The sequence below is a fragment of the Ischnura elegans genome, chromosome 7 (assembly GCF_921293095.1).
Source record: "Ischnura elegans chromosome 7, ioIscEleg1.1, whole genome shotgun sequence".
NCBI classification, from domain to species: Eukaryota; Metazoa; Arthropoda; class Insecta; order Odonata; family Coenagrionidae; genus Ischnura; species Ischnura elegans.
In genome coordinates this window covers 19,596,275-19,615,146 of record NC_060252.1, presented here as the reverse complement: position 1 = coordinate 19,615,146, position 18,872 = coordinate 19,596,275, and the positions used below count along the sequence as shown (strand labels likewise).

The following is an 18,872-nucleotide window of genomic DNA, read 5'->3' as shown; positions in this document are numbered from 1 at the left end:
TTCGTTTTACAGTAACAATGGAAGTTCATTTACCGACTGAGGTGTTCTTAAATGTGGAGTTGTTGGACAAATGACAGAAATTTATTATGGAAAATCAATTAGCTATTGTTAAAAACTCTACGCAAATGAAAACTAGTCTATGCTGGCACAAGTTTCTCTACTACACGTACTTCAATCTCAATTTCAGTATCTGGTGTATTATTAATGGTTATTTATAATAGCATTCTACCTATTAAGGTAGGTTTCCATGGAGTACCAAAGAAGTAATCAGAGCATTTTCTTTGAGGAGTAATTTTAAGATTTGTGATACCGGTAATGATGAAAAGGGTTCATAGGCCCGAAAATTCCGAGGTTCTTCTTCTTCGAGGTCGGTTTCCAGATAAAAATAGCTAGCACCTCCAGCACTTCTTTCTTCATTTCCCTGTAAGGCCCACTCCCTTTTATTATATCTAAAAATCCTATTATCTTCCTTCCCCTCCCCCGTTTACCTAACATTCTACCCTCTAACACCGTTTTCAACATCCCCCCCGCTAAGTACTCGCTCTATTCAAACCTTCTGTCTCCTCCGTATCTCATCTAAAAGCTGCCTCTCCTCTCCCATCATGTCCAGCACTTCGTTATTTCTCCTCCTCTCTGTCCATTTCACCTTCTCCATACCCTCATCTCGAATGCCTCCAATCTTCTCTCGTCTTCTTTCCTCAGTGTCCAGTGTCCACGTTTCCTTACCGTAGAGCGCTACACTCCAGATCAGACTATTCACTAACCTTTTCTTTAAACTATTACATAACGATCCCCTCAGAAGCTCCTTCCTGTTCATGAACGCCTGATTTGCTAATGCAATTCGTTTCCTTATGCCCTTACTACTGTATCCGCTTTTCTCTAATGTGCTGCCTGAATAGTCGAATTGCTCTACCAGCTCAAGCTTCTCCCCACCTACTTTTATCTTGAGTCTCAAATTCCTCGCTCGCAATGCTATTTTTAATGGTGAGAGAATCGCTCCGCTGATTTAAATAAGAACTTCCAATTATTCCGGGATCTCCAAGTTGGAAATGAATGCGCTAATAAATGTTGCGGGGATTTAATAATAGATATGCCTGCTTCTTAGTGCATAGCAATTTGTATGATGTGAGTTTCTTTATCGATTATTATGTATTCTGTCAGTAAGTCTACCTGGCCAACATTCCCCACTTGCGCGTTGAAGTGTGCGCTTTGACAGTGCTTTTAACTGGGAGATTCAAGTTTTAAACTTATATGCTAGAGCTGTGCAGAATGATAGAGCTCTAGCAGGTAGCTTAGTAATGATTTACCGAGAGAAGTCCATACTTATCTCGACGATGCAAATAAGTCCGTTCCTGGCTGATACACAAAGAAAATAGCTAGATTTAGTGATTTCCCGGAGAATAGATTGCGTGTAAAGTTATCGGTATCGCCACCGGGTCAGGAACTACATTACTACCGACGTTTCTATGTCCGACTAGGCCATCATCCTCAGGGCTAAAGCCGAGGCAGTCCTCAAAGACCTGAGAACGATGGCCGAGTCGGACATCGAAACGTCGGTAGTAATGTAGTTCCTGACCCGGTGGCGTTCCCGAGAACTCTTAACGAAGAAAATTGCTGATTTCCATTATAAGTTATATTGTTAGAAACTGCAGATGTGTTCTTTCCGTGTGAGGAATCATAATTAATTTCTTTTCGGCGCGTTATACTTGTCTGCAACTGAATGTATCACTAGAAAGTTTCAGTATACTTGGCGTACCTTCGCTAGTATTTTGATCTAAATTTTAATTTGGCATTTCTTTGAGGAGAAATTTTAAGATTTGTGATACCGGTAACGATGAAAAGGGTTCATAGGCCCGAAAATTCCGAGGTGATGACTTCGAGGTCGGTTTACAGATAAAAATAGCTATGAATATGAAGTAGCTTCGGCAAACTTAGCTTCACATCCTCGGGTCGTCGAAATAAAAAAATAGAATGGACGCCATCTATCATTATTCGGCGGAACTATTACAGCAAACCACCGCGCACGAGGCATTGAAATTGAGTTTGCTGTTTCTCAGTCGCAGCGATTTCTTTATCAGAGTTTTCCTCTCAATTGAACGTTATATCAACATTATTTTTCATTCAGAGGTGTCGTCTTCCACCGTGACTTGTTACAAGTAACAAAACATGGTTCTTATAGGCGACTGTCAAATTCACGTCACGTTGTCAAAAATTACGTCAAAATCCGTTCGAAACTCATGGTGCAATGACATCATGTCATCGTCATGACTGCGGAAATTTAGTTTAGAGTGCTCTTGAATCCCTTAATTTCCATCAAATTCGTCTTGTCTTGAAAAGTTCTAATTTATATCGTATCCTCAATAATTTCGACCAATCCGTGAAGGGTTTTCTAGCCTACACCCAGTGCTACCTTGGAGAGGGGATGAATATTGACATCATGGCCTCTTGGAACGCCGTTGTCGCCCTCATTAAATTTAAGAGGCGTAGAGGTGTTTATATGAAGTGGGCACCCTATAATTTTGAAGAAAGCAGAAGAGAAGTTCGGTTTTGATAGAAATTGCTGCAAATATGTTTCCTGTAAGTAAAATTATGATTTTCATTGTCTTGGCCAGGATTCAAGTTATTCCTTTATCGATCACGTCGTTATTCAAGTCAATTCAAGCTTTCTACAACAGTTTGAACGCTCGTTCAACTCGATTCAAGATTTATTGAACAATGAAATAGGAAAGACCGCCTCAAATGGTTTTGAATCTCATTTTAGCTTTCAAGACGACTTGTTCCACGTCCCTTGTTCAAACGTCGCGAGTTCCGTGAAAGATGCTTGCGTGCATTAAAAAAATTGAGTGCGACACTTCGCGATCCAAAGTTTCATGCAAATTTTCGCGCTTTATTCAACCGGATCAAGCTATTTTTTTATGGACGCACAGCATTGACGTATTGGATACTGGAATCTCACGTTAAGTGCCTCCTACGGATAATTTATCGCTATTTTTTTCCATAAAAATCGGTCTTAAGCTACTAAGGCATCTAATTTTACTACCGGGTCATCAGCAACTGATTTTTCTGCCTTTCACTGCCAGATCCCGAACACCAAAATTTTCTCCCTCCTCCCGTCCCGTGCTTCGTCATACCTTCTTTTTAACCTCACTCTTCAGCCTTCTTCTTACTTTCCTCTTTTCTCCTTCCACTGTTCCCTCAACTGCTGCATTTAAAATCCCCCTCCCTCTCAAAATGCGCCCGATGCAATTCCATTTTCAAATTTGTGCAGTTTTCAATAATGTTCTTTCCTCCCCGACTCTTTATACAGCATCTCCTCATTCCTCACTTTATCCACCCACTTCTTTCTCTCCATCCTCCTCCACACCCACATCTGAAAAGAGTTGAGTCTCCTATCCCTATCTCTTCTTCTTCTTCTACCTAGTGCGGGGTATAAAGTGAAATATAAACGTGAAAAACAACGTTATTAAGTGGTAGAACACAAGGCGGGAATTTGGGGCTACACGGGTCTATTTATTGTTGAGGGCGAATGAATTTTATTGTGCGGAATGTTCGTAATTACTGTGCGGATGATGTTGTGCGCGCAAAGGTAAGTCTATACGCGGTTGGAAACAAAATGAAGATACACTGTTGCAGAGATGCCCACTTGCAAAAAATATTTGGGGGGCACTGTAGCGCTTAAAAATGGTACAATTACGATTCCTAATATAATTTAAAAAAATAAATTATATTCCGTGGCCCAAAATTCGATTCTTTCGTCAAAATAGCATTTATATTGTAATTAGCTTTTAATTTTTTTCGCCCCTAATCCAAGCGTTGCCTTCAAAGCCTGTTGAAAGGTAAGGATTTTTTATGCAATTTGGGAATACTAAAACGTGTGAAGTCCAGTATTTTAGAATGGTAGGCGAAAAGCTTATTAAATTATCTGAGATAATCTATTACTATTATTATTTACATTTAATTCGCTTCTACGTAGAACCTCCGTGGGGCTATCAGTTTTTCTAATTTTTCAAATTGTTTTCACATCATTTTACAACTTTGCCCTGGTAAATTTCGGATGTCATATTAAATTTTATGTATATTATATGATATTTTCGGCTCTCATGCTTTAAGAAAAATTTCTATCACTCTGATTTGAGGGAGCTTTATGTTTGAGAATGTGTTGAAAATTAAAAGTAAAAATTTCACTCGGTTCAGTATTCTCCTGTTCAGACATATTTTTGAAAAGAAATAATGAGTGAATTTTTTTCGGTTGCGACCGCCCTCTGTAGCCACTAATTCGTGGATTTTCACACCACAGCGGGGACACATTAAACATGTCCCGGAAATTCTTCGCTAGCCGTCCTATTGCGACGAAGAGAAACCGTAGAAGTTGTATCACAGTCACATTTTGCGGAGTAATGTGATTAGGATTGACGCATTCGATGTCAAAGCCTGGGAACGAATCGCATTTGTGGAGCAGGAGAATGGAAAAAGAAAAAAAAACAAATTGAAAGGGTGAGGCGTTTGTTGGTGCAACATCGAGAAAACAAAAAAACGAAAGGTGTCTCGGAGGTATAAACATTCGAGTGGCGCAAATGGTCATGAAAATGATGTCAAGTTCCATTGTTGCCATAAGTCTGTTTACCATTTATTTTAAAACGTATATATGAACTCGGTTCATTGTTTGTAATTTGTCCGTGTCAAATCTTGCAACTCAATTTTAACCCACATTCAGATTAGCTATCAAGCTGAAAATTTCAGGATAACTCATAACCAGATGGCAGTGCAATATTCTAAAATATTTATTATGATTGAAACTGTATGTCGATTTTTATTCAGAATTTAAAATGAAATATGGAGGTAATATAAAAAAAACGGCCGCCGAAATCCGATGGAGACGCTGTGATCATTAAAAGGAAGGAGAATGATGGAAAATAGTATCAACAAATTTGTTAATATCAAAGTTTATTGAAAAATTGTTGTGAAATAAACTCTTTTTGTAAAAATTATGTTTACATTTATTGCTATTATTAAAAGTTTAACCTAATAAAGAAGTTTAAGTCGTTTCGATTTTCTTTATTGCGATTACTTTTAATATCGCTCCGAAAGTGGATAGAAATAGTGGTATCCCCCTAATCTGAGAATGTTTAATCTAATAACCCGCCTAATTCGAACAGCTTTGACACGAATTTTTTCCGAATAAAATTAAACTTTTCTCATTTACAGCACAGTTCTTTTCTTTAATATTTCGGCCTTAAAAACAGTACGATAATTCCTTTACGTACGAAGTTTCAAATACAGGCTGTAGATAAATTATGTCCCAACATTTTACGCCTGGAGAGCTGATGCCTCTAGGAACCAAAATTACTGACGATGCTTAGGTCAAAAACCCATTTTTAAACTACAGTAACTTTGAGCCAAGCTATCCGATTGGCCGCGAGTTTGCCCTGTTGCCGGATCTCTTGGATACATCGCTATCTCCGGAAGGCAAAGCATTCGAATTCAAGAGTTGTCCTGAGCACCAGCAACAGTGCAAACTCGCGGCCAATTTGAGCGCTTGGCTGAAGAGAAACTATAAACTACGTACACTATTCAAAACCGAATTTAAAGGAAATTACATTTATGTACAAAGATGACTTCTGAACATGCCAGTCGTCCCTATTGAGTCAGCTCAAGAGTGGTGCTTCGGAGAATGGGTATGGCGTGTACAATCTTGTCCAATTATGCGGGCATATGGACGGCGCGGTGTACGCTTGTGATAGTTCTTCCGTATGGACCCAGTTTTTTTACTATTATTCGGCTAATCCGAACTGAGTTCGATCTCAATTAGTTCGGATACTTCGGATACTGATAGTAGCGGGACTCCACTGTAACTAATTTGAAGATGTTGGTTTATTTTTTGGCTAATATCAAATGATAAGGAATCATGTAACCAGGTTATCTGAGTGGACATACTTTTCACTGATGCTTTCTAACGGTTTTCATGGAATCCAAAAGAACACGCCCATAACTTTGCAACTTTTTCATGAACTGAAGTTGGTGACCGTGCCTTAATAGCAGCTTCTAAGCATATATACCTTGAGGTGACGTCCGGCAAATTTTTTGACATTCCCTCCCGTTTTCGTTGATTATAAAAGTTTTCATATTTGATTTATAGCTACTATAAGCCTTTCAAAATCTCGTTGGACTTAAAAACCGTGAATTATTTAGAACTGGGACTCTAATTTACAATAATTTTTTTCTGTTATTTTCAACAGCAGTGAGAAACCCTGTAAATTAATTTATGATGTATTGTACGAAAAAAATGTGCATGGCTTTTCGATATCGCTATTTAAACATGAGTTACCAATCAGCGACTGCTGTAAGTAAAATGGAAAAATAAAGTAGTTATTTCATACGTCCTTTTTTATTAATAATAATGGTTTAACTTGTTTCAACTATTTTACGTCACCATAGTCTCTTGCCATTGTGATTGCGTCATAACGCTTAAATTGGTTTGTTGATATTAAAAAGAAAATCATGAATATGCCATCGGCATGTAACAATCTAGAAACGGGAATGTAAATAAGTGTTGTTTCCATTGTTGTAGTAACTGATATAAAATACAGATGTACTTGTGTGTGCTGAGCAGCTGTTTTTATTTAATTTTAAGAAGATTTATACATATTTTTAGTGTTAGAATGAATGAATTGGATGTATTCAATAATGTGTCTTATTTCATTGTAATTATCTGCCAGTATGTTCCAAAACTCTATCTACATAGTGTTGAATCTATGTATAACTACTAGCTGCACTTAGGGATATAAGACATTTTCGTGCGTTTGTTGGTAGCGAATTTTTCAGTGGTCGACTGATCAAGGTTTCTATGTAGAGTGAAGTATCATGAGGATACCTGATGGTTGTAGGAAATCCTCTCGTCGAAACGTCTTATGGTTTTTGAGAGACTTATTCGGTGCAGAAACTAAGAGATATTAACAATTAAATAAAATTTTTGAAGATCCCGATGCGTTTCTACCTATGGTCTTAAAACTCTTCTTCTTCTTCTTCTTCCTAGCGTTTGTCCCGCGCTATTGCAGGGTCCGCTTTTCTGCAAAGCCTTCTCCACTTGGCTCGATCCAGGGCGTCTACTGACGTGGCGTTGATGGTCTTCATGTCCGCCTTAATTTTGTCGAGCCAGCGCATCTTTGGTCGCCCTCGTGGTCGGCGTCCTTCAGTACTCAGCCGCATTGCTGTTTTGGCCACGGAGTTCTCATCACTACGCACCACATGCCCATACCACCGCAGTCGAGCCTCCCGCATCTTGTCTGTGATCGATGCAACTCCCATTCTTTTCCGAATGTCTTCATTCCTGATGTGATCCAGGCGGGAGATGCCTAGGATCCATCGCAGCATCCTCATTTCCATGACATGCATGGCCTGTTCTTGATTTGCTGTGGCTGGCCAACATTCTGCTCCATATAGGGCCACTGGGCGGACTACGGTCTTGTATACTTTGGCCCTGAATCGTTCAGGCATTCGACGGTCGCACAATACGCCAGTCACTTGGCGCCATTTCAGCCATGTTGCATTGATTCGAGCTCGTGTGTTGGCGGTTGTGCTTCCATCGTTGCTGATGACAGAGCCCAAATATTTAAACTTCTCGACCTTTTCAAGGTCGTCGCCGTCGATGCTGATCGTGCCATCGGTTTGAGGCCCACACTCCATGTACTTAGTCTTCTTGATGTTTAATCGCAACCCATAGTTGTCGAGTCGTACCTTCCATAGTAGAGTTCGCTGCTGTAATTCGGGTCTGGTGGTGCTGGCAAGGAAGACATCATCGGCGAACAGTAGTGACCAAGGATGCGATTCTTGGAGACAGGCCGTGATTGTGTCCATGCACAGGATGAAAAAGAGCGGAGAGAGGGCCGATCCTTGGTGGACGCCAACAGTGATTGGGAAAGGCGGTGATATTCCTGATGGGCAACGGACGGAGCTGGTGACGTTGGTGACCTATGGTCTTAAAACTATGGGTGGAAAATTTTTCAAAGCCGCTAAATACTAAATTTTGGCATTGAAGGAAATCATAGCATTATTATGATACGGAATTCTATGATCTATTCAAAGATACTTTATTAAAGGATTGGAGATTCAAAATTATGAGCAAAACGTCAGTAATTGCTTTAATAAATAATTTCAAGCTATTCATCATCACCTTTCGGCTATAAAAACTCTATGAGAACCTTCCTCTATAGTAAATACGAGGCGCTTTTTTTTAACAGTACCGTTTTGAAATATAAAAAAACAGTGAAGTTTTTGTAGAAATTTTATTTTTTCATAAAAGCCCACGATTTAAACTATCTTTCCACGTAATTTTTGTTCATAGTAAGTCACTTATCGTATCGAATAACAAGGTTTTGTTCACCGTCGTCATAGTAAATTGTCGCCTCAGATGACACCCACTTGAGTTCGATTGACTTCATGTGGACCCATGTTTTGGTACAGGAAAGGGGTTGTGCTTGTCGATTTTTTGCCTCGTGGTGACACATCAAATGCAGTGAGATATTGTGAGACTTAAACAAAATGCACCTTGCAATTGAGAACAAAGGATGAGGAATGCTATGTAAAGGGATCGTTTTTCTGCTCGACAATGACCGCAAAGTGCGGCCGATCGAACTCAAGATCACATGAGATCAGTGGCGCAGCGAGGGGGGGGGGGGTTTGGGGGTTAAACCCCCCCCCCAGAGCTCAGAGAAATGCTTATGTTTAATCCATTTTACTTAATTGGATTGATATAACTAATAGAATAGTGTAAGGATTAAAAAAATATCCCTCAGAAAGCCGTAAAACTCACCATTTTGAACAATTTAAATCTTAAATTTCCACAATTTATTAATCTCGCACCTACCGCTTATCCGGGTGGGTATTCCATACCGCCACACACCCCGGTATTGGTTGCACCTAAGCCCCACCCAGCCTTAATTCCTGGCTGCGCCCCTGCGTAGGATCATTTGGTGGGGAACAATATGATCATCCTCCATATGGTCCTGACATAGCGCCTAGTGTCTTCCACGTTTTTACCATTTGAAGAAACACCTAGGAGCCATGGTGACTCTGAAGGCGTAAAAATAACAGTTAGGCCGTGGCTGTCAACTCAGGTGGCAGTATTCTATTACTACGGTATACAAAATCTTGTTGTTTGATGTGAGAAGTGCCTTATTATTAACGGAAATTAAATGGAAAAATAGTTTAAAGTGTGAGCTTTCATGCGAAAATAATATTGTTACAAAAATTTTACTGTTTTTTATTTGAAAACATAACTTACATAAAAAAACGCGCCTCATAGTATCAAATACCAACTGTTTTGTAAAAGTTTAAAGGACGCATGACTTTCTTTCGACCAGTCTTTTTTTCTTGACTCATTATTTTTTAAGAGATTTCTGTATCAACTTGAAATTTTCGAAATATACAGAGCATACCCGTCATAAAACATTCCTGTATTTGAATTTTAACCACAGTTTTATCAAATATTATCTTAAATTTTGATATTTAGGGCCGGTTTTATAATGTCTAGTTAAGTTTTTTTCGGAGCATAAAAATCAGAGTTAACGATATCTTCCACTTGAAGTCACCTGTGAAACTAACCGTTATCCTGAACGACTTTTCACTACATTAACTTGGAAATACCTTCAAGTTAAGATTACGACAATATAATGTTCCGGTTAACGCTAACTAGACATTATAAAACCGGCCCTTAAAATCCAGGCAAATGTTGCTGAAGGTATACTCCATGCGCCCAAAAAATTAAAGATGATAGCTCAAGTTTTAAACAATGGATACGTATCCAAGGAAGGCAGAGTACGACCGGTCGGAGGAGAGTGATGCGTTCTCTGATTGGGCCATTTTTTAAATGAGAGGAAGCACCTTATGACTAGCCCTGGAATAGAATTAGCATTTAAAAAAGAGGAAATAGGAGACGGAAATTGGCATATTTTTACCTATTGGTTATTGATCTGAAGGAGGTGAAACTCTCGCATCTGCCGAAGGTGAAAATGAAAGCTTGTGACTGTGATCATTCAGTTGATGAAATTGGTTCAAGTTTTTCTCTTTTTCTCCCAACATAAGTTTCTCTGGAATGAAATAGACGAACAACAAAAAATAGAACATGATGGGGTGATTGAGGATTAAAACAAAAGCATGCCGGTAAAAAAAATCAACCGAGAGAGTTTCTGAACCTTGAAACACTTAAGTATGAAAACTATTTTATATTATTTTTATACTTAATTTTTAAGTATGAAAATACTTAGTCATACATCTGAGAATTCGAGGGCAGACTTAGGACTTAAGGGAAAAAAATTATTTCAGTTAGAAAATTTTTCTCCGATGGAACAAGTTTTTAAGGAGTGGCAATGTAGGTATCCATTATTACAAATAAATTATCACGATTATTTGAGAAATAGCCTTTTGTGGCTTGTCATCCGTATTTATTGTTGTTCAAAACATTTAACTTTTTCTTAGTTCAATGAATTTTCGTCAGAAGTTGTTGACTAGTGCCCCACCATTGTTCAGCGTAGAATAAGACGTTAACTTAAAACTATTATTTAATTTAGAATAAGAAGTTAACTAAACTATTATTGATAAAATTACCTGGACGGACTACTTCCATTTAAGGAATATGTTTAAATTAATAGGTCTGATAAATACTGGTCCCGGCTATTAATTCATTATATACCATCGTATTTAATACTCATGATATTATCACCAGACATCTGTGAACCTCATTTAATGTTAATGATGGAAAAAAGCTGGAAATTAAAATAAGGATGATCTAGTATTCACTTTACCTTTGGATAATTTATTTTGATAGTCACTACTCGGATGCTGAACAATTTTTTATGGTAAATGATCCATTGCCACCAACCGCATCAGATAAGCCTATTGCCCCGTTTTTATTTAGCTTACCAAATCAGTTTTAAAAAGCTGGGCGGAGCATCCTTGTCATACTTTGAATATGTTAAAGGTGTGTACCTGAGCATGTGACAGTCGTATCTCTCAGTGATTCAAGCCGGAGATTTGCTACCATAGGTGAGGCTAGATCTCACCTGAGACTAAAATACTGGTATATTAGATTCACATATTCAGGGTATCAGGGTGGAGGGGATTCAGAGTTATCGAATGTGCAAATTTACCGGTACAAACCTACCTTCGAGTGTGATAACTAAGCAAGTGAGACATTCATTTTTCGTGGAGACACATGAAAGTTTCGGAAGGTATGAAGTAGGCAAACGCCACTGGTGAAAAAGATTTGCTTTGATCTGGAATGGAGCCTGTATCCCCTGGATTTTGGCTTCATGTCTCCCTGTTTTTTTCCAATAAAATTGGTTATTGTACATTCTAGAGGATTTTGAAGGGGTTAGTTGACATCTCTGATCCCGAATTCGTGATCGAAAATGCATCCAAAACTCGTCAAATTAGAAAAAATGGAATTCCTATCAATTCCTTATATTTTTGTTTCAGATACCGGATCAAGCCGATCTGAAGACATCCTGCGGATAAGTAGAAAGCATATTCGAGGTGTGCCCAGAAAATAATGAGAATATTTAAATTTCGCAGGTTTAGAGTGTCCGATTTCAATTGTTTTCATTTTTTAAAATGCTAGTATACATGATCCTGCAGTAAGATGAACTTTTAAGCTGTATTCATTCTTAAATTTGTCTCTGGCAGCCGCTAAGATTAGACGTGTTTTTATGAGCTCGGCCATTTTTTTCCCTAAGAGAAAATTATCAAAAATGATTGGAAAGCAAAGAATGTCAGCAAATAAAGTGTAAAGAAGTGTATGAAACAAAGGCCTATGGCGAGTAAAACAAAAATTTACGATTTCTATCAGCGTTTTCATGATGGCCGCGAAGACGTTGAAGATGGAGACGCGGAAAAAGAGAAAGAAATGAGCATCTTATCTAATGTATATCTAATCGGGATTATTTTGAAGGCGACAACATTTATATAGACGAATAATTAAATGTTTCTTTAAAACTAAAATTCCCGTTTATTTTCTGAGCACGCCTTACATTGAAAGGTTATTGATTACTCCTAATCTAATTACGATCTATGTTACCACTTATTATCGATTCTTGGCGAATTAATCCCCTTGTCGTAGAGTTGGGGTAGGCAAAATGATTTTACCCTGAGAAATTTGTCCTTGGATGGTCACATAAGACTTTTTCACGGTTTTGTACTAAAAATGGTTAAATTTCGTGAGCGCGGAAAGTGAACTAGCGTTTCAACCTTAACTCTCGATTCTGCACCTCCATGGTTTCATCATACGATGCCATAGTAAACTTACCGGTACTGTACCACAACCATGACAAAACATGGCCTTGTAAAATTTCAGTTTCTTTTCTTTCGGGAATTCAGTGTTCTGCTAACTTCCGCCAATTAAAAGATACATTCTCGGGCTTAATTCTGTTGAATTGTTTTTAGTAGAACAAAGAATTGACATGAAGAATGAGAGCCAGCAAGTTAAGGCCTATAATGAATTTTAAATTGCTCTAGATTAAGCCTATTCATAGAAAACCATTACGTTGAATGCATTTTGCCATTTAAGACTGAATTATTTTGAAGTTCATAATTCTTACTTGATTTCATCGATTATAATGGATGGAAATTACATTGTTTTAGGCCTTTTAGGTTTTACATACATCCATCAGTTTCAGATTTTTTCGCCTTCACTACTTATTTGGGGTCATGGTTCGTCATGGCTGTGTTGAAGTACCTGGAAGTTTACTTTGGCATCGCATGTCGAAACTAAGAATGTGCAAAACAGGCGAGAGCAAACTCAATCTTCCGTGCGTAGCGAGGAAAGTCGGTTTGCTGAAAGTTTTCTCAACACCGTAATGAATACAGGGCGGAGGAAAAATTTCCTCGAAATTTTAACCCTGGATAGCTGATGACTCGAGAAATTGTTTTCATTTTTTAAAATGCTAGTATACATGATCCTGCAGTAAGATGAACTTTTAAGAACTTTTAATCAAATTTATCATGATATTTAGGCCGAAAACGCACCATTTTCAAACTACAGCGGTTTTTTGGACTAAAATTTGAGCCAACCGCTCCGATTGGACGCCATTTTGCCATGCTGCCAGATGCCTTGGTTACATCACGATCTCCAGCACGTGCACTCGAAGTGATGAGTTGACCATAGTATCCGGCAACAGGGAAAACTCGCGCCCAATCAAAGCGCTTGGCGCAATATTTCCTTAGTTTAAAATTTTTTTCGTTTTCGACATGTACATTATTTTTAATTTTGTTTCCTACTGGTATCAGCTATCCAGGGTTAATATTTAGTGATACAATTTTTCTCCACCCTATATGTCAACCCTACCAAGGGAACGGCGCTGATATTCACATTGAGTTCCGTGTGAAAATAATCCACCTTGACTCGGAATTGAACCACGTAACCTTTGACTTTCCGGGGCATTGCCCCAATTGAAATGAGTATCAAGAAATCTGTATTGGTGTGCGCACTGCGAGGTGGCCTGGGTACTTATTGGCGATCAACAACTCAAAGGGGTAAGGAAGAATGGAGAGAAACCCGGCGTCGGAATTAGTCTGTTCTTAACCAAAGGCGCCATGGTGACCACAGCTGAACGTCCCATCCGACGGATAAAGTGCTGTATTTTAAGTGCCATTGAACGGAGAAGTATGGGCAGTATGTGAAAAAATCTCTTCCGCTGCCGGAATTTGAACCCAGGCCCGTGTTTTGGTAATGCAACTTGGTGATCTGGAAAGCCAAAAGAGTGTAGTTAGATCTCCGATCCTTATGAATATTTTTCCTTGGAAATTTATGTGAAGGCGGAGTTAGACTTTAGTGATGTGGCAGAAAGTATTTCTCGGACCCCGGCTCCTCCGCATATGGCACAGAAATTCCTTCATTCGTCAACTAATTGTAATATAAAGGATATAGTCGCGATTCTTCAAAAATTTCCACGAGGGAACAGAGAGAGTGTTAATCGACTTTTTCGAGTTTTCAGATTTTTCCTCCTGGTGAATTGTGTTTTAGTATTATCACCAAAAATTTCTGATATGTTTCCGTAACATTTTGGAGTGCGAATTAATGTCAATCATACAATCAGTGGATCAGTTTCTAGCATTAGATATGGAATTATGCTGGAAGCCTCTTGTGACTTCGAGACTACGTGCTAGGCATAGATTGTTTGAGCAATTACAAATAGATATCTTTCAGAGCGACATGGAGAACATATTAGAACCACTATATACATAAAAGTGTGACAGAAACGTTTGAAATAAGAGCGTTATATTGCTCAATGGGCTAGTGAAGCAATTGAAGAAATTGTTTAAACGCGCACCTTCTTTTTTCATTTTTTGTTAACGTCTGGTGCCCCGTCACACGATTTTTTTTGTTGTCTTGCGAGTTAGTACGTAAATGTAGGTGAGTGTAGTCGGAAGGCTTACTTCGGGCACCACTATAATATGTCCACTTTATGTTTGCGGGTGAGCTTTCGCGTGAGACCGGACACACTCGGAGGCTTGTTATATATGATTTCACACTTTCCCGGCGAACAGAATAATATTTAAACTTTTCCGGGAGTTTCCGCACGGGTAAGATATTCGAATAGTGCCGACGTTTCGGGTTCCGACTAGTAACCCATTCTCAAGGCTACTCAAGTATTGTATAAATAGGGTGTTTATAAATGAATATCGGGGTTTTGACGCTTTATAATATTTATTACACTATACTTACAGTTTTAATTATATATAAAATGAAAGAGCAACTCAAAAAGTTTTGTTATTTAGCAGCAATGCACATGTGCGTGAAATGTTTCAGCCGCGATCCGCTAGAAAGCGGTAGTAGCGAAGATGGCGACTAGTGAACAGAAAGCGTTTTGTGTTTTACAGTTTGCATAGACTGAATCTGTGGTTACTGTGCAACGAGTGTTGCACAGTAACCCCAGATACGCAAATTATGAGTGTTTACATGTCCACTGAGGTGAAAGGTCGATTCATCACTGAAGACAACATGATCCAGAAAATCATCATCGTCATGAAACAACATTTCCATGGTGAAGTTGGCAGGTAATCCGTAGTCGCTACTACCGCTTTCTAGCGGATCGCGGCGGAAACATTTCACGTACATGCGCATTGGTTCTAAATAACAAAACTTTTTGAGTTGCTCTTTCATTTGACATATAATCTATAACTGTAAGTATGATCTAATAAATATTATAAAGCGTTAAAACCCCGATAATAATTTATAAACTCCCGGTATTATTATATTGAGTAGCCTTGAGAATGGGTGACGAGTCGACACCCGAAACGTCAGCGCTCTTCGAATATCTGACCCGCACGGAAACCCGAGAAAAGTTAAAATACACTCGGAGACAGTACCGAGAGAGGGGGTGGGAGTGAACATAGCGTTGCCAAATGTACATAGCCGCCCTGCTTTGTCTATGAAAACATGTGAGTCATGGGTGGCCACAGGGATTTTGAGCCTGGGGCCCGGTGACGAGACAATATATCCACTCATTCGGAAGGCATTGAAAATGTCCCTTCACAGAAGCCCAAGACGTTGCCAGCTACCACGCTGAGGGCGACACGGTTGGTGAAAGGCATGCTTAAATACATGCAAGGAGAACGAGTGAGGTTTGTCATCAATGCTCCTCAAGCAGATTCACGATGCTAACACGACGGAGAGGTGTGAGAGCGGCTGAATTTCCGAAGCGCTAGGCCACGCCTGCAGTTTGCTGATTGGCAAAGGCAAAGTCACGTGTCGAAAAACTTTCCCTCCGCTCATCCCGCACATCCGCCCACCACACCGGCTCGTCCGCAAAGATAAATAAAAACAGAGTGTAGATGAGGAAATCACGAAAAATTTTTCTCAAGTGGAGCGGGCACATCGTGGTCTTATCTTGCGTGGTCGGTGGCGGGTGATGATGAGTACGAACGCTCGGGGTCGTCGGCTCACCTCTCGCAACGGCCTCTACCTCTGAACGAGGAAAAAGCGTCCAAGTAGGTCCTCAGAGACTCCCTGGGCTGTCTGCAGACGGACTGCTAACCTTCCTCGGGCCGCTGGGCTAAGTGGAGACGCACGCTCCCTCCCTGCCTTATATACTAGATTACGCTCGGCGGCGGAGACCAAAAGTGATTAGGCCTGGCGGCGGCCGCCCCTTTCCGCCTTTTCTTCCCATGAAGCTGTGCGGCGGTCGCGTGGCCTGGGTGGCTCGAGGGTGGAAGGGGGTGGCGTGCACTTGAAGAGGGTGGGTTGTGAGGTTTTCTAGCTCCTCCCCTTTGTGTGAGCAGCACAAGTCCGGAGGGTTTCCAAGACGGGGGTGGCGAAAGATGGGAATATTCCCCTCCCTTCAACTAAGGAGCGCTGACCAACAGGTTTCTCTCTCTCAGTATTCCTTAGGATCAGGGGCGTTCTGGCCAGGTCGACTGATCAGCAATCGGCCGAGGGCCCCGATCGTAGCTACCCCACAACGCCATTGTCCATCGTGAATAACATATAAAAGATGTGATTAAAATATTCAGATAACTTAAACCAAAGTTGTTTTTTGCAATTATCAACCCTTTCGCGCCGGACGTCGGGTGGAGCCGACGGGCATTTTCAAACGCATAACACCTGACGTTGGGTATAGCTGTCGGGGAGTTTTCAACGCAAACGAGCGGACATCGGCTTTGGCCGACGCGAAGGAAGGGAAGTGACCGCTGAGGTAGCAATTGTCCGATACGTTCAGGCCCGGCCTGGGACCTAAATTATGCCTCATTCAGATTACGATTGTTCCAGCGATCGTTGGAACCATCGTGCATTCACACACTACGACGGTAAAACCTGTGCTGCCCTCCAGTGCTGAAATCCTGAAATCTAAAGTGAACGAGAAACTGAACGGATAGCAAAGCTGTTGAGGTATTTTGGGTAAAGATTTATTATGCTCAACGTTTATTTTTCGTATAATTCTTCTTAAGCCCATATTCTTCCGTAATGGGGTAAAATCACGAAAAAATGTAGCGATGGGAGCTTTCCGTCTTTCTCTTGTCGCTTCCTCTTCCGGTTCCGCAGCGCCCAACCATCATAAAGTGGCAACGTCAGGAACTACGTGAACCATTGTCCGGACATGCATTCACACGGCAACTATTGTTAGGACGATCGCTGGGACAATCGTAGTGTGAACGGGGCATTAGCGTGTCCTTAGAGCCACTCCTCGGAAATTAATCCCGACCCTCCCACACATTTATGACCATCCTCGCCGAGGGAATCCGTTGCGAAGTGGTTATATTTTCAATAGTTTTTTCAATGATAAATTTTATTGCATACTGCAATGTTTTCATACTTTGAAATGAATTATTTGATTTTTTATTTGCGTAATCAATTTATAAACGAAATTTTAGCGTTAAAAATAACGGACTTCCGGACTTATTATCTTGTATTATTACCTTCTTTATTATTATCTTATCTTATTACCTTGTATTTACTAACTTTGTTGTTATTAACGCTAGAAACCCGTTTAAAATTCCACAATGCTTAAAAAGCGTTATTAATTCTTTTAGAAGACTAAATTATTGAAAATCGACTACAATGCTTGGTTGAAAAAAAAACACTGGTAACGCATTACGTTTACAGTGGATTTATGCTAATAATACCCAGGCAACTGACCCACAAAACAGAGAGGTTCAATATTTTCTCATTATACTCGTAGCACGAAAACGTTTTTCTACTGTAGGCGCCGGCAGGAAAGGGTTGAATTGTACGTTTTCATTTGGTGCTATATTCGCAACATACTCAGTGTAAAAATATTACGTAAAAAATAAATGACATAATGGTATCAGAAGATAAAAGAGAGCTTGCTGCTTTTTTGAAAGGGTTATTTCATTTTTTTTAGATTTCAGAGCAGTTTCATGGAAAAATTCACTAAATACATAATAGAACCATAATAAATAAGTATATTTTATAAGCTGTAAAATCATCTCGTATTATAGCATTATTTCGTAAGAAATTGTCAATTTTTATAAATTTTTGTCTAGTTTTTAAGAGCCAGAATTGCGTCAAAATCCATTACCGAGCATGCAATTACCTAAAGGAGGCAGGGGTGCAGCTAGGAATTAAGGCTGGGGGGGGGGGGGTTTAGGTGCAACAAATACCGGGATGTGTGGGGGTATGGAATACCCACCAGGATAAGCGGTATGGTGCGATATTATTAAGTTGCGGAATTTTAAAGATAAATAGTTCAAAATGGTGAGTTTTACGGCTTTCTGAGGGATATTTTATTTATCCTTACACTATTCTATTAGTAATAACAATCCAATTAAGTAAAATGGATTAAACTTAAAAATTTCTCTGAGCTCTGGGGGGAGGGGGGTTATATCCCCCAAAACCTTACCTGCGCCACTGAAAGGAGGGCCCCATCGTGAGCCTCGGCCGAGGGCAGCCCAATCATCACAGACCACCCCTGAGCAGGACGTTCGATTCGAAACTTGACATTTTTGGAGTACACCTTTTTAATCATTTCCCTGTGGGCTTAATCCGAAATTCACCGTGGAAGTTTGTCCAGCGCTGACAAAGCGTTTCGAAAGATCCTTGCAGCACCGCGCAATAATCAATGACGTCCCTCAATTGATGACGTTTTGTTCCGCTGTAGCTACTACGGCTGCTGCGGACCATCGGCTGCAGCAGCGACAATAAACTGACGGAGGCCATTATTCTCTTGTTTTTCCAACGTTTTTCTTAACTCGCGTTGCTGTTGGATTTTCGTCTTGTCCGGGGAAAATCTTGCAACTCAAATGTAACACACTTTCGGGATTGATATCATGCTGAAATGCTCGGGACAACGCATAGCTAGTTAAAGCCTGAATCACACGTTCATTTTTCTTCGTAGTGAAAGTGATCACTATCGCGATCACTT

The 18,872-nt window shown here is 39.9% G+C and overlaps 1 protein-coding gene across 2 annotated transcripts in view; it reads right to left on the bottom strand.

Annotated features, from left to right (window-relative positions):
- LOC124161856 (transient-receptor-potential-like protein) overlaps positions 1–16,057 on the bottom strand; it is a 63,154-nt gene extending 47,097 nt beyond the window's left edge. Inside the window, exons 1-2 of one of the 2 annotated variants that reach the window (XM_046538077.1) lie at positions 15,938–16,057; positions 9,954–10,085 (exon numbers count right to left, since the gene is read on the bottom strand). The gene's annotated coding sequence lies outside the window, so the exon portion shown is untranslated. The remainder of the gene's footprint in view (positions 1–9,953; positions 10,086–15,937) is intronic. The other variant, XM_046538078.1, reaches the window with a different exon arrangement.
- Between the last annotated feature and the right edge of the window lie 2,815 nt (positions 16,058–18,872).